Here is a 13869-nt window from a genome sequence, read left to right on the forward strand (position 1 = left end):
TTTTTAGATATTTTGTTTACAAACAGCCAAACAAACAAGAAAGACGTCGTGCATAGCACGATACTTGCGATGTCCATTAAATAAATTTGACCTTAAAAAAAAAACGAATTGGTGGTTGAATTAAATGATCAAATATGCAAATCCTCTTCAAATTTCAAGCAAATCGGATGAAAATTGACAATTGTAGAAATTTGGCCCATATTGACCTTTTGGCCTATGTTGACCTTTTAGCCTATATTGACCTCAAAAATAATAGGTGGTTGAATTCAGTGAGTTGATATTACAAGTCACTGGAATTAAAATTGACAATTTAAGAAATGTGAAAAAGTTGTTGACCTTTTGGCCTATGTTGACCTTTTGGCCTATATTGACCTCAAAAACAACAGGTGGTTGAATTCAGTGAGTTGATATTACAAGTCAATGGAATTAAAATTGACAATTTAAGAAATGTGAAAAAGTTGTTGACCTTTGGCCTATGACCTTCTGACCTCAAAATAAATAGGACTCTGCCGGACCACCAACTCCACCATTCCGTGACGTCTCGGGAGATCGGTTTATGATTGTGACGTGTGGGCGATTAAAGGTGAGCGGACAGACAAACAAACAGAAGCAATCAACAACAAAATCCAACTGTTACAGCGCTTCTTCTCTCCATTCTCTGAATTCGCCTTTATTGCATTCATCAAGATTTGTGTTAAATTGCATCTCTGACCTAAAACTTTTATTTTAAAAAACCCAGTTTGCTATGAATGATCGCTTTACATCAAACATACCTTTTTTTTTCCAAATTTCAGTGCCAACTCACTCCTCTCACCCCTCATTCTCAAAGCAACCATCACACTCTTCTCCCTCCAAGCCTCCCTCTCACCTCTCAAAAATTCCCCCCTCACCTTTCTTCCTCAACTCTCCCCACTCACCGTTCTCCCACCATTCACCCCCTCACTCACCCTTCTAAAAGTTTCCCCCTCCTCTCAACCACAAAGCTGCCACCTTCCACTGCACTCTCACCGACAACTCTTCACTCCATTTCCTCAAATCTTCAACCACCTTCTGCTCCTCTCTTGTCCACCCTGTCCCCCAGCACCACAGAGCCTTTTCTCCTCCTCATCTGGCTCCTCAACGAGCTATTCTGCAATCCCCCATACTCCTTCAACAACCCTCCTTGCCTCCCCCCTCATCCCTTGTCCTAACCTCCCCTCCCCTCCCACCCCCTGCACCCTAAGCCTCCTCCCCTCCCTCTTCATTAAAAGTGTGGACCTCAAATATCTGAGGCCTTCGCTCAAACCTTTCAGATCTTTGCATACAAGTTACCACTGACAAACCAGACATAATCTGCCTAACAGAAACTTTCCTCCCCCAAGACATGTCTGACTCCCAAGTATCTCTCCCTTGTTCCTCCCTCCTCCGGTATGACAGACCTGAGCCTCGTCCTGGTGGAGGTGTTACTCTCTTCATCAAAGACTATTCCTCACTCACCATGCACTGCCCTCACTCCCCCACAGCCCCAGGAATACCTCTGGCTACGGCTTCCCCTCCACTCCCACCTCATGTTTATATGTGAACTGTACCGTCCACCTAACGGTGATTACTCCATCTACACCTCACTATCCGAAAACATGGACCATCTTCTAACTTCTCATCCAAACTCTCTCTTCCTCTTATGTGGTGACTTCAATTGTCATCATGTCAGTTGGCTCGGTGTGGGTACCTCTCTCACCTGTCATGGCACTTCAGCAAATGCTTTCTGTGACTCATTGGGACTGACTCGATCGGTCAACTTCCCGACCCGGATCTCAACCAATGGTACTCCATCTCTTCTGGATCTGATTTTGACAAATCTCCCTGAAAATATCTGCTGTTCTTCCTCCGCTCTAATCGGTTCTTCTGACCACGTCCTTGTCAAAGTGGACATCTCTCTGGCTGTTATCAGAGAACCACCTCACCGCCGTCAAGTCTGGCATTTCACTCAAGCCGACTGGCAGGGTCTCCGAGCAGCCATCAAACTTACAGACTGGTCTCCTATCACTACTTTCTCAAACATCAACTCATCCTGGGAATTCTTTCAAAGAAACTTGCTCTCCCTCATGCACAGATTTATCCCCTCTCATCTTCAGTTATCCTACCCTTCCTCCTGCCCTTGGTTCACTGAAGCTTGTGGCGAGGCAGTTGTCCTGAAACAACTTGCCTTTGCCTCTTGGAAAGCAAACCCAACTGAGGGCAATCTCAGTTCCTTCCACAAAGCTCGGAACAAGTGTGTATCTACCCTCAGGAGAGCCAGAAAACAACATCTTTCTAATCTCACGTCTGAACTCTCAAACCTCTCTGCCTCCTCAAAATCCTGTTGGCGTATAATCAAATCTGTTTCTGGTGTGTGTTCCTCCTCCATCCCCTCCCTAACCTCAAATGGCAACACTGCTGATACCACACGTGAAAATGCTGAATGCCTAATCTCGGTGTTTACAGCTAAATATTGTGTCAAAAACCCATCACTTTCTCTACCCACCTTACCCAGTCGCACCCAACTGTCCCTGGACTCTGTGTCCTTTTCTCCTGACAAGGTGGAGAGCTTGCTGTCAAACCTCGACTCAGATTCTGCAACCGGTCCAGCCATCTTGTAATGTCACCATGTTCCCCGCCCCATCGTTCTCCCTTCCACAGAACTCCAAATGTCTCTGTTCCCCACTGTTTTGTCCATCCCACTCCCGCCCCTCTTGTCTCATGCCCCCCTTGCTGTGTTCACTCTCATACGATTCTCGACAAGGTATACAAAAAAAAATGGTCAAAAAAAAAATTATGTCCAGAAACAAACAAACAAATGAAATCGCTCGTTGAGCAAGGAATTGCAGGAATAACTTTGTCACATCTCCATGATCTCTGAAAAAACAAAAACCTGGAAATCAATTTGGTTCTTATAAGTCGATAGTGCTACTGTTGAATGGGTTATAGCACTTAGTTTGGTCATGATCATAACTTGGAAGTCAATTGGACTTGAAATGGCGTTTTTATCGCAATTTGAAACTTTTGACCCAACCCCCCTGACATTCGACCCCCGACCGCGAAGAAGGGTGTTGGTGTGACACCCCCAATGAGACATGTGGTTGGATGCAGAATTGGAAGATGCACATTTTGGATTTGGCTTTAAGTCGATACGACCATTTTAGTGGACGTTATTGCGAAATTAAGAATTTCGGTTTTTCGATGACCTTGACCTTGACCTTTGACCTAGATTCACCAAAAACGACAAGTGTCGAAGTTGGACCATGGCCGACGTCTGCACCCAGTTTGGTCATGATCGCTGAAACGCTGTGGCTGCTACAGGGTAAACAAACACACAAACAAACAGACAGACAGACAGACAGGGGTGAAAACATAACCTCCATCCACCTTTGGTGGCGGAGGTAACTAATTGTGTTATTGATTATGCCTCCCTTGTACCATCCTTCCTGTGTTCTTTATTTATTTATTTTCGGTATAATATTACAAATAAACTTCATTCCCCTCTCGAATTTCATTGAGTAGGACACAACCACAGTGGTGTTATTCCACGACCATACAGTTAGTTCCCATCTCGAATAGAAGGAAGTGGGACACAACGACGGTGGTGTTATTCCACCACCATGAGGTTCATCCCCATCTCGAATAGAAGGAAGAGGGACACAACCACAGTGGTGTTATTCCACCGCCATGACCGTTCATCCCCATCTCAAATAGAAGGAAGTGGGACACAACCATGGTGGTGTTATTCCACCGTCATGAGGTTCATCCCCATCTCGAATAGAAGGAAGAGGGATACAACAACATTGGTGTTATTCCACCACCATGAGGTTCATCCCCATCTCAAATAGAAGGAAGAGGGACACAACCACGGTGGTGTTATTCCACCGCCATGAGGTTCATCCCCATCTCAAATAGAAGGAAGAGGGACACAACCACGGTGGTGTTATTCCACCGTCATGAGGTTCATCCCCATCCTGAATAGGAGTGGGACACAACCATGGTGGTGTTATTCCACCGTCATGAGGTTCATCCCCATCCTGAATAGAAGGGAGTGGGACACAACCATGGTGGTGTTATTCCACCGTCATGAGGTTCATCCCCATCCTGAATAGAAGGGAGTGGGACACAACCATGGTGGTGTTATTCCACCACCATGAGGTTCATCCCCATCTCGAAAATAAGGAAGAGGGACACAACCACGGTGGTGTTATTCCACCGCCATGAGATTCATCCCCATCTCAAATAGAACGAAGTGGGACACAACCATGGTGGGGTTATTCCACCACCATGAGCCCTGAAACACAAAGAGACCTCAGAGTAGCATCACCCATTTCGATTATAAACACCAACACACGGATTTGGTATCGAGTTTGGGGCCTGGCCCCTCATCCCCTAGGTCCACAGAAAAAACCAGAACCGCTTGAATCCAAGGGCCTGACTGTAGAGGAAGGCGAGCTGGAACCAGGCCCAGGTCGAACAGGCCGAGGCCTAGTGCGAAGTGCACACCCGGCCACGGTACAATCTATGTATGGTTATATTTGGATGGAATGCACAGATTGCTCATTGCAAACAGGTCGTGGTTAGTTTGGCGCCAACAACAAAATCTTTACTTTCAGTTTCACCAGTCACTTGCCTCCTGAAAGTAATTAATCCGACCTCGCGGTCGCGGTTTGGATAGGCCGAGCTCGGTATGCCATGTTGTTTGGGGTTACCCGAACTGCTTCCCATTCATGATTCCTGAGGCCTTTTGACATGGGAATTGGTTTTCTCAAACGTGGTTGTAACGATATGTTGAAGGAATTGTTTCACTAGTCACGATTTACACCAATCAACGATAACTACCTTGTGGGAAAGGGGGAAAAAAATGGGGCTCCGTCATCCACAAGCGAAATATCTGGATTTTGTTTGTTGAATGTCTCATCGGTCATCTCGTTATTGGCAAAATATGAATTGTGCAGAAGAAGAAAAAGTAGAAAAAGTAGAAGTAGAAGGGAAAGAACGTTGGGAGAGAGAGGAATAAGGAGGTGGTGGGAATGAGGGGGCGGGGCATGTACGGAGCACGTGGGAGGGGTGGAAGAGAGGAAAGGCAAACAAAATTCCTCCACATTGGTGTACGTAATAAATAGATGGCCCTGTGTGTCCCGAAGAACATGTGAAGGCCGATGGAAAGAGATACATTTAATGGTGACATAAAAACTGAGATCCCCAGAGACCATAACTATGGACCGCCACCCAAAAGGGGAAGTGTGAAATGGTCACGTGGTATCTCACAGGTTCACCACAGGTGGGAAGGTACTTTGACACAGATAAAAACTTGGGATTTGACTGTCCTCGGACGTGCACCGTCACCGGACCCTCGCCATACATTTCCCTGGAGCTCAGATGCTGGGGGTATAGGGTTGGGTACTCTCACCGTCCAGTTGGTCGATCGCTCAAGCAGGACGTGCATGGGATTCCACCCCGAGACACGTGCGTTTATGTCGTCACAGTCGTGGCCAGCTCGTTCATTATCATCGATCCCATCTCATGGTCAAGGCCACGACTTGCAGCAACGGATCGGTTTGTGACGAAATCCCATTTCGTTTTGTTGTTTCACAACAGAAAATCGGAACACGATGGCGCGCACTGATACGGGCTTATGTTTTGTTTGGACACCGGCACACAATGGCCTGATATGTGAACACGTTGCAAAGGGAACTTCGTGTCCGAATGTAATGAGCACGAAAGATGACTCTCGTTTCGTGGCTCCTGAAAGGACAAAGTGCCAAGTGTACGACACAAAGGGTGCCATTCATTGCTTACTTGTTTATTCCAAGTTTATAAACATGGGGCATCATGATAACAGGCCCTTTGGCACTTCGTTCACCTCGTTTTGGAACGAAACGATCATGTAGTCAATGTTATTGAACCTTCAACAGAGGACACACCACACAGCATCCACACAAGCGTGCTCAAATGAACACAGCAGTGTTGGTGTAATGTTGGTGTAGTGTTGGTGTAGTGTTGGTGTAGTGTTGGTTAATGGTGGATCAAGATAGCTGATAGAGGGAGGGGAGATGTGGAGAACTAAGATGTGTATCTATGTGTCTGTACACACGTGTGTTGGTGTATTTGTATGCGTGTACACAACTGTGTGTACATATACAAGTACATATATATATAATTACATACATATATATATATATATATATATATATACACATATAATATATATGTATATGTATGTTAGCAAGTGTTGCTGTTGACTGCTATCTCCATACGTGGCTGGGTTTTTGGAAATCGAACGGAGACCTACCAAGTCTCAAAGTATCGCGTGCATGCGTGCGTGCGCTATCTCCATAATTCGGTTTCAGAATGTGGAACGGAGCCCTCCCAGCACTCGAAGTATCCACTTTCGTTTTGGTGAAGAATCATGATTCATGGCGTAAGTTGTGAAGCTTTCTTGTACTCTAACATTTAATCCAAAGTCTCTTTTCAGGATCATCACTGAGCCCCTGGCAGCCTCCAACTGTAATTTCTTTGTGGTAATGTTCTCTGGGATGGTTTGTGGGAGCTTTGTGAGATTCTTCATTGTCATTCCTGTTGCTCCAATTATCACAGGTACAATTTTGACACTTCAGCTTCCATGATCTTTTCACTTCTTTCTTCCATTGGGATCATACTCTGTTCAGAGCGTTGATGCTGCCTAAGTAGTCCCCTTTGCAATTGGGCACAATCCTGGACGGGTCGCCACTTCGACACAGGTTACCAGCAAGCTGGCACTCATTTTACCGACCTCAGAAGGATGACAGGTCGAGTTAACCCCACATGGTATTAACTCAAAAGCCAAGTGGGATTTGAACTCAGGATCCTAAGATCCCAAGCCCACCACCCTAACCATTAAGCCAAAACCAGAATACTTCATTTGTGAGGTCTTGATATTTGGATATTTTCTTGATTTCTCCATTATTTAGACCAAAATCACTGGGTACTGAAACCTGAATTAGCAATGTCTTATTTTCCTTTTTGTGTCTGAGTGCTACATCCGGTCGCAATGCTTTATTTTCTTTGTTGACGCTGGATGGGATCATCAGGTCGCACGTGAGCATCATGTCCTTGTTTTCAATTATCATGTTTCCATGAGTTTCGTGGAACTGCGATGTTGAAATTTCTGCAGATGTGTCAATTGATTACTCTGCATACCTTATTGTGCTTTTGTGTGTACTACTATTCTGACATGAGTTTTTTTTTACATCCTGATAGGAAGTGGCTCGTGCTTTCTGTTTCTACCTTGCAAAATCTACACTTGTCCGATTGGCCCAGTCCTGCCATTTTTTTTAAAAGCCATTCGATGTTTTTTTTCAAAATGTTTCCCCATGAAAAACAAACTTCTTTCCATGCGATTGTGGTTAATATGTTTATATCTCCATAGTTTTGAGATACAGTGTATTTATTACAAAATTTATTTCGATATACAAAGATTTTATTATCAACTTGCGTGGATCGGTTCTCTGCGCTCCCCTCTCCACACATCGTTGCAGAGATTGACAACAAGGACAACAAGGAATTCCAACACAGGTGGAGGCCATTCGGCCCATCATGCCTGCGCGGACACCACACCAACCCATCTACACACGATCCAACGAAGAAAATGCAAAAAACAATGTTTTTAATCAATTAAATTTGAAAAAAAAAATTGTTGTATTTTTTGTGTTTTTTTTTGTTGTTGTTGTTTTTTGGGAGGGGTTTTGTAGTTTTTTTGTGTTTTGTAATTTTTTTTTTCCTTTTCTTCCCCTCGGGTGGGTATGGATATATAGTCGGATCATGGCCATGGACTTGGTTAAAACACACATCAACCACACAACCCCCCCTTGACAAGACCCCCACCAACAGCACTCCATACACAATCACCCATTACTGCTCAAACTACCTAAAAGTCTTATCAACATCCCCATTCCCCTCTATCTCCATAACTTCCAGGTACCTATCTAATTCTAATTTAAACTTATCTGCTGCTTCTGCTGCCACTACCTTTCCAGGGAGACCATTCCATGCATTAACTACTCTCCGAGTAAAAGTCCCCTACCTTACTACCGTCTTAACTCTCCTCTTCTTTACTCTCAGGCTGTGACCCCTGGTCCTATCACTGTGCACTCTTGTTAAATAATTAATCTTCACTTATTTTATACCTTCACTTCACTTTACTCACTCTACCTTTCATTATCTTAAACATCTCCATCATATCTCCTCGCAACCGCCTTCTTTCTTGTGAATAAAGCCCTGTCTCCCTTCAGCCGCTCCTCATAGCTGAGTCTAACTCGGCCCGGAATCAATCTAGTAGCCCAACGCTGAACCCTCTCTATGACGTCACAGATTGGCTGTGTTGTCATGATTTACACCAATCATAATACAAACATTTATTTTCTACAAATTTATTTGTGATATCGCTGATATTATATTTATTTGAAATGTGTTTGTGATATAAGGAGGTCCAAGGGGTCAAGGGTCTCAGCTGTCTAATCAGTCTGAAGGTTGTAAGGGGTCTAAATGGTGGTAGGTAAAAGGGGTCTTTTCGGTCTTCAGGTTATTTTGGGTCCTTGGGGACTTTTGGGTCTTTTGGGTATTCGGGGTCTTTTGGGACTTCGGGGTCTTTTGGGCCCTCGGTGATTTTGGGTATCCGGGGTCATTTGGGTATTCAGGGTCTTTTGTATCATTGGTGACTTTTGGGTCTTTAGGGTCTTTTGGGTCTTGGGGAATTAACGTTCAAACAGGACGTGATTAAGAGGTATATCAACTTCACAGACTGACAGACGACTTCACGGCTTCACCGACCCTGTTCTTAGCTCACCTGGGACGTAGTTCCGGGGAGCTTATGGGATTGCGTGTCGTCCATCCGTCCGTCCGTCCATCTGTCCACAAATAAGTTTCAACTTATTCTCTGAAACTACACATCCGATTTCGATGGAACTTTACCACAACGTTCATCAATGTATGTTTACCAAAGCTTATTCATGGCAATGGAAAAATAAACCTCAAAGGGGGTCTACAAGGGTTGCCCCCCGAAATAGGTATTTGCTTTCTTCTCGGAAACTACAAATGCAATTCTGATGAAACTTGACCACCGCCTACATCACCCGTGATGTAACAAAGTTTGTTCATGGCATTAGAAAAATCGGGCTCTATGGGGGTGCAAAGGGGGTGCCCCCCAAAATATGTACATACTTTCTTCTTGGAAACCACACACAATTTCGATGAAACTTGACCACCGCCTACATCACCCGTGATGTAACAAAGTTTGTTCATGGCATTAGAAAAATCGGGCTCTATGGGGGTGCAAAGGGGGTGCCCCCCAAAATATGTACATACTTTCTTCTTGGAAACCACACACAATTTCGATGAAACTTGACCACAATCATTATCACCTGTGATGAACCAAAGTTTGTTCATGGCATGAAAAAAAAATCCATAGGTATTTATTTCCTTTTCCATTACATATTTTGTTGGTCATCCATGCTTACCAGTGGTTCCCTGGTTATCTTACCCAGCTGCTACCAGGTGAGCACCCAGGGGTATTGCCCCTATGTTTTACTTTAATCTACCACGTCACGAACACCGGCACGGTAAGATGCCCACTGGAGCACTTCTGGAACTCCAAAGGGAACACTTCTGATAAGAAATATCTTAACCTACCTCACTAACATTATAAATACTGCCACATGCCACCAAAAAAGACCACTGATGGGCAGAAACAAATCAGATGCAAAGAGAAATGCAGTCTACAAGTCCCTTGGGACTCAAGAGCAGACGTAAGCTTGGCTTGATGATCAACGTGCAAGACAAGCAGCCACCAGGTCAGCTGAGACTACAGAGCAGGCACAGGTTCGGCTTGGGGATCAACAACATGCAAGACAAGCAGCCACCAGGTCAGCTGAGACTACAGAGCAGGCACAGGTTCGGCTTGGGGATCAACAACATGCAAGACAAGCAGCCACTAGGACAGAATGTTGGGCATCCTTATAAGGTGGAGCATTTCGATACAAGTCAAAGCGCATTTTGCAACACCCAACATCGGTATTTCATACAAAACCATAAGGTCAACATTCCCCAATTTGTCATCCAGGAAATATTTCAATGCATATTGCAGGGAATCTCTCCGGGCAATGTCGGGTGCCTTCAGCCGGTAGCGAATAAAGGAGACAACAACATGAAATGTCTGTACGAGTACAGTCGAAGTGATATTGTGCAGACAGAGTGTGATTCAGAGGAACAGTCGATGATTGGACAAAACAGCTTTGTGTTGATATATAGAAACCTGACATGAGAAGGTGGGTATATAAAGAGGTAAATGTGTTCAGAGAATCTCAGTGATGTGTACCTGTTGCACTTGTAGGTGCCAAATGCTCTGATAGAAGATTGAAGGTCAAATCTGAAGGAAGGTGAGAACAACACACTCAGCCCTCAGGAACGATCCAGTGTAAATTACAGAAGTGTTCAAGTTCACAAACATCTTCCCTGGAATGCAGAACTCAAACAATAACTCAACCAAAGGTATTCCGATTGATGTTGAAGTTTTAAATGCCATCCTGATATTTTACACCCACATTACACAGCGCAGTGAAAATCAGGAGGTTCACGTTTGTGGAAAGGTGCGCTACATCACCCCCAACAAACTTTGGGTCACGGATGGTCCATGACTGACCCATGGATGGACGTTCATGTCTGGTGTTGCCTTAATGGTTAGGGTGGCGGGCTTGGGATCCGAAGATCCTGAGTTCAAATCCTACTTAGTTGTTGAATTAATACCAGGTGGGGTTGACTCAACCTGTCATCCTTCCGAGGTTGGAAAAAGTGAGTGCCAGCTCGCTGGGATGATTGAGCCATTCGAGTATCCTGCGAAGGAGTGACGACCCATTCAGGATTGTGCCCAACAGCCCAGGAGACTGCTTCGGCAGCACTGACACTGTGCAGAGTGTGGTCCCAATGGATGGACGGACGGATGGATGGATAGACGTTTTGGGTAAATGACGTTTTAGATTGAGCATGATGTTTATAATTATCATACTTATGGCACGTCATTCTAAACATTCTGTATATAGTCACATTGACTGCTGTTCTCGCCTCGAGCTTTCACCATCACAATGAGTCACGATGATTGGAATCCGGTGATCTACAATGCTGCAACAACGTCATCATTATTATAATTATAATCATAACTCATGTTGACTTGATTAAATCATACGGAGGAAGACAAATGCGGCAAACTCAACATCCTGTATCTGTTGTCCAAAATAAAACTAAGCTGGCTCATCGATGTTAGCCACCATTGTGCTGATTGTATCTGTGGGATTACTGACAAATCCGATAAGGGTTGTGGCATCGAGAGGTAGCCATGCGCAACCACCGGACAGCGAGACACAACCACCATATCCATACAACATGAGCCCCGTGTCCCACAGGACACTTGGTACATTCCCACTAATCATCAGCACATGAATCCACTATCCTGTGTCCTCGAACCTCGTCCCCTGTTTGATGATTCCATATGAAGAGTAATAAAAGATCCCACATCTGGTTCCATTCAACACGATCAAAACCCAAACAATCTCGCTCAGTTTACTTTTCGGGCTCAACTAATGACAACGGAACTATTTATAACGACACAGGGTACTGATTGTCTCCGTCCGTCACCACAAAACCATGTGTGTGCTCAATACAGGTCATTGTTTACAACCTAAACAACACTCTTATGCCCACAACAACCTAAACAACACTCCTAAACCCACAACAACACTATCAACACTCAAACATCCACAACTATCTAAACAACACTCAAACATCCACGACAACCTAAACAACACTCATACCCACAACAATACTATCAACACTCAAACATCCACAAAAAACTAAACAACACTCTTATACCCACAACAACCTAAACAACACTCCTATACCCACAACAACACTATCAACACTCAAACATCCACAACAACCTAAACAACACTCCTATACCCACAACAACACTATCAACACTCAAACATCCACAACAACCTAAACAACACTCCTATACCCACAACAATACTATTAACACTCAAACATCCACAACAACCTAAACAACACTCAAACATCCACTACAACCTAAACAACACTCCAACATCCACAACAACCTAAACAACACTCCTATACCCACAACAATACTATCAATACTCAAACATCCACAACAACCTAAACAACACTCAAACATCCACTACAACCTAAACAACACTCAAACATCCACAACAACCTAAACAACACTCCTATACCCACAACAATACTATCAACACTCAAACATACACAACAACCTAAACAACACTCAAACATCCACTACAACCTAAACAACACTCAAACATCCACAACAACCTAAACAACACTCCTATACCCACAACAACACTATCAACACTCAAACATCCACAACAACCTAAACAACACTCAAACATCCATGACAACCTAAACAACACTCAAACATCCACGACAACCTAAACTACACTCAAACATCCACTATAACCTAAACAACACTTGTATGTCGGAAATGGAAAACAATACAGGTGTTGCTTAGGCTGTCGTGGATGTTTGAGTGTTGATAGTTGTTGTGGGTAGAAGTGTTGTTCAGGTTGTCATGGATGTTTGAGTGTTGATAGTTGTAGGTAGAAGTGTTGTTCAGGTGGTCGTGGATGTTTGAGTGTTGATAGTTGTTGTGGGTAGAGTGTTGTTTAGGTTGTCGTGGATGTTTGAGTGTTGTTTAGGTTGTTGTGCATGTTTGAGTGTTGTCTAGGTTGTAGTGGATGTTTGAGTGTAGTTTAGGTTGCAGTGGATGTTTGAGTGTTGTTTAGGTTATAGTGGATGTTTGAGTGTAGTTTAGGTTATAGTGGATGTTTGAGTGTAGTTTAGGTTGTCGTGGATGTTTGAGTGTTGTTTAGGTTATAGTGGATGTTTGAGTGTTGTTTAGGTTATAGTGGATGTTTGAGTGTAGTTTAGGTTGTCGTGGATGTTTGAGTGTTGTTTAGGTTGCAGTGGATGTTTGAGTGTTGTTTAGGCTGTAGTGGATGTTTGACTGTTGCTTAGGTTGTAGTGGATGTTTGAGTGTTGTTTAGGTTGTAGTGGATGTTTGAGTGTTGTTTAGGTTGTAGTGGATGTTTGAGTGTTGTTTAGGTTGTAGTGGATGTTTGAGTGTTGTTTTGGTTGTAGTGGATGTTTGAGTGTTGTTTCGGTTGTAGTGGATGTTTGAGTGTTGTTTAGGTTGTCGTGGATGTTTGAGTGTTGTTTAGGTTATAGTGGATGTTTGAGTGTTGTTTAGGTTATAGTGGATGTTTGAGTGTAGTTTAGGTTGTCGTGGATGTTTGAGTGTTGTTTAGGTTGCAGTGGATGTTTGAGTGTTGTTTAGGTTGTAGTGGATGTTTGAGTGTTGTTTAGGTTGTAGTGGATGTTTGAGTGTTGTTTCTGTTGTAGTGGATGTTTGAGTGTTGTTTAGGTTCTAGTGGATGTTTGAGTGTTGTTTAGGCTATAGTGGATGTTTGAGTGTTGTTTAGGTTGTAGTAGATGTTTGAGTGTAGTTTAGGTTGCAGTGGATGTTTGAGTGTTGTTTAGATTGTAGTGGATGTTTGAGTGTTGTTTAGGTTGTCATGGATGTTTGAGTGTTGTTTAGGTTGTAGTGGATGTTTGAGTGTTGTTTAGGTTGTAGTGGATGTTTGAGTGTTGTTTAGGTTGTAGTGGATGTTTGAGTGTTGTTTTGGTTGTAGTGGATGTTTGAGTGTTGTTTCGGTTGTAGTGGATGTTTGAGTGTTATATTAACCAGTATAGTTATAAATAAGACATGTTGATTGTTTGTTTTTTTCGAAAGTTTTATCAAGATTTCCTATT

General features: G+C 43.6%; 1 protein-coding gene across 1 annotated transcript in view; it reads right to left on the minus strand.

The window, feature by feature from the left end:
• The window catches only part of LOC147025623 (protein kinase C and casein kinase substrate in neurons protein 2-like), a 46161-nt gene extending 40731 nt beyond the window's left edge, over positions 1–5430 (minus strand). The window contains exon 1 of the mRNA XM_085886788.1: positions 5411–5430. The gene's annotated coding sequence lies outside the window, so the exon portion shown is untranslated. The remainder of the gene's footprint in view (positions 1–5410) is intronic.
• Positions 5431–13869: the final 8439 nt, after the last annotated feature.

Source organism: Eptatretus burgeri, chromosome 6 (assembly GCF_056783735.1).
Source record: "Eptatretus burgeri isolate ZD-2024b chromosome 6, Ebu_testis_v1, whole genome shotgun sequence".
Classification (NCBI taxonomy): domain Eukaryota; kingdom Metazoa; phylum Chordata; class Myxini; order Myxiniformes; family Myxinidae; genus Eptatretus; species Eptatretus burgeri.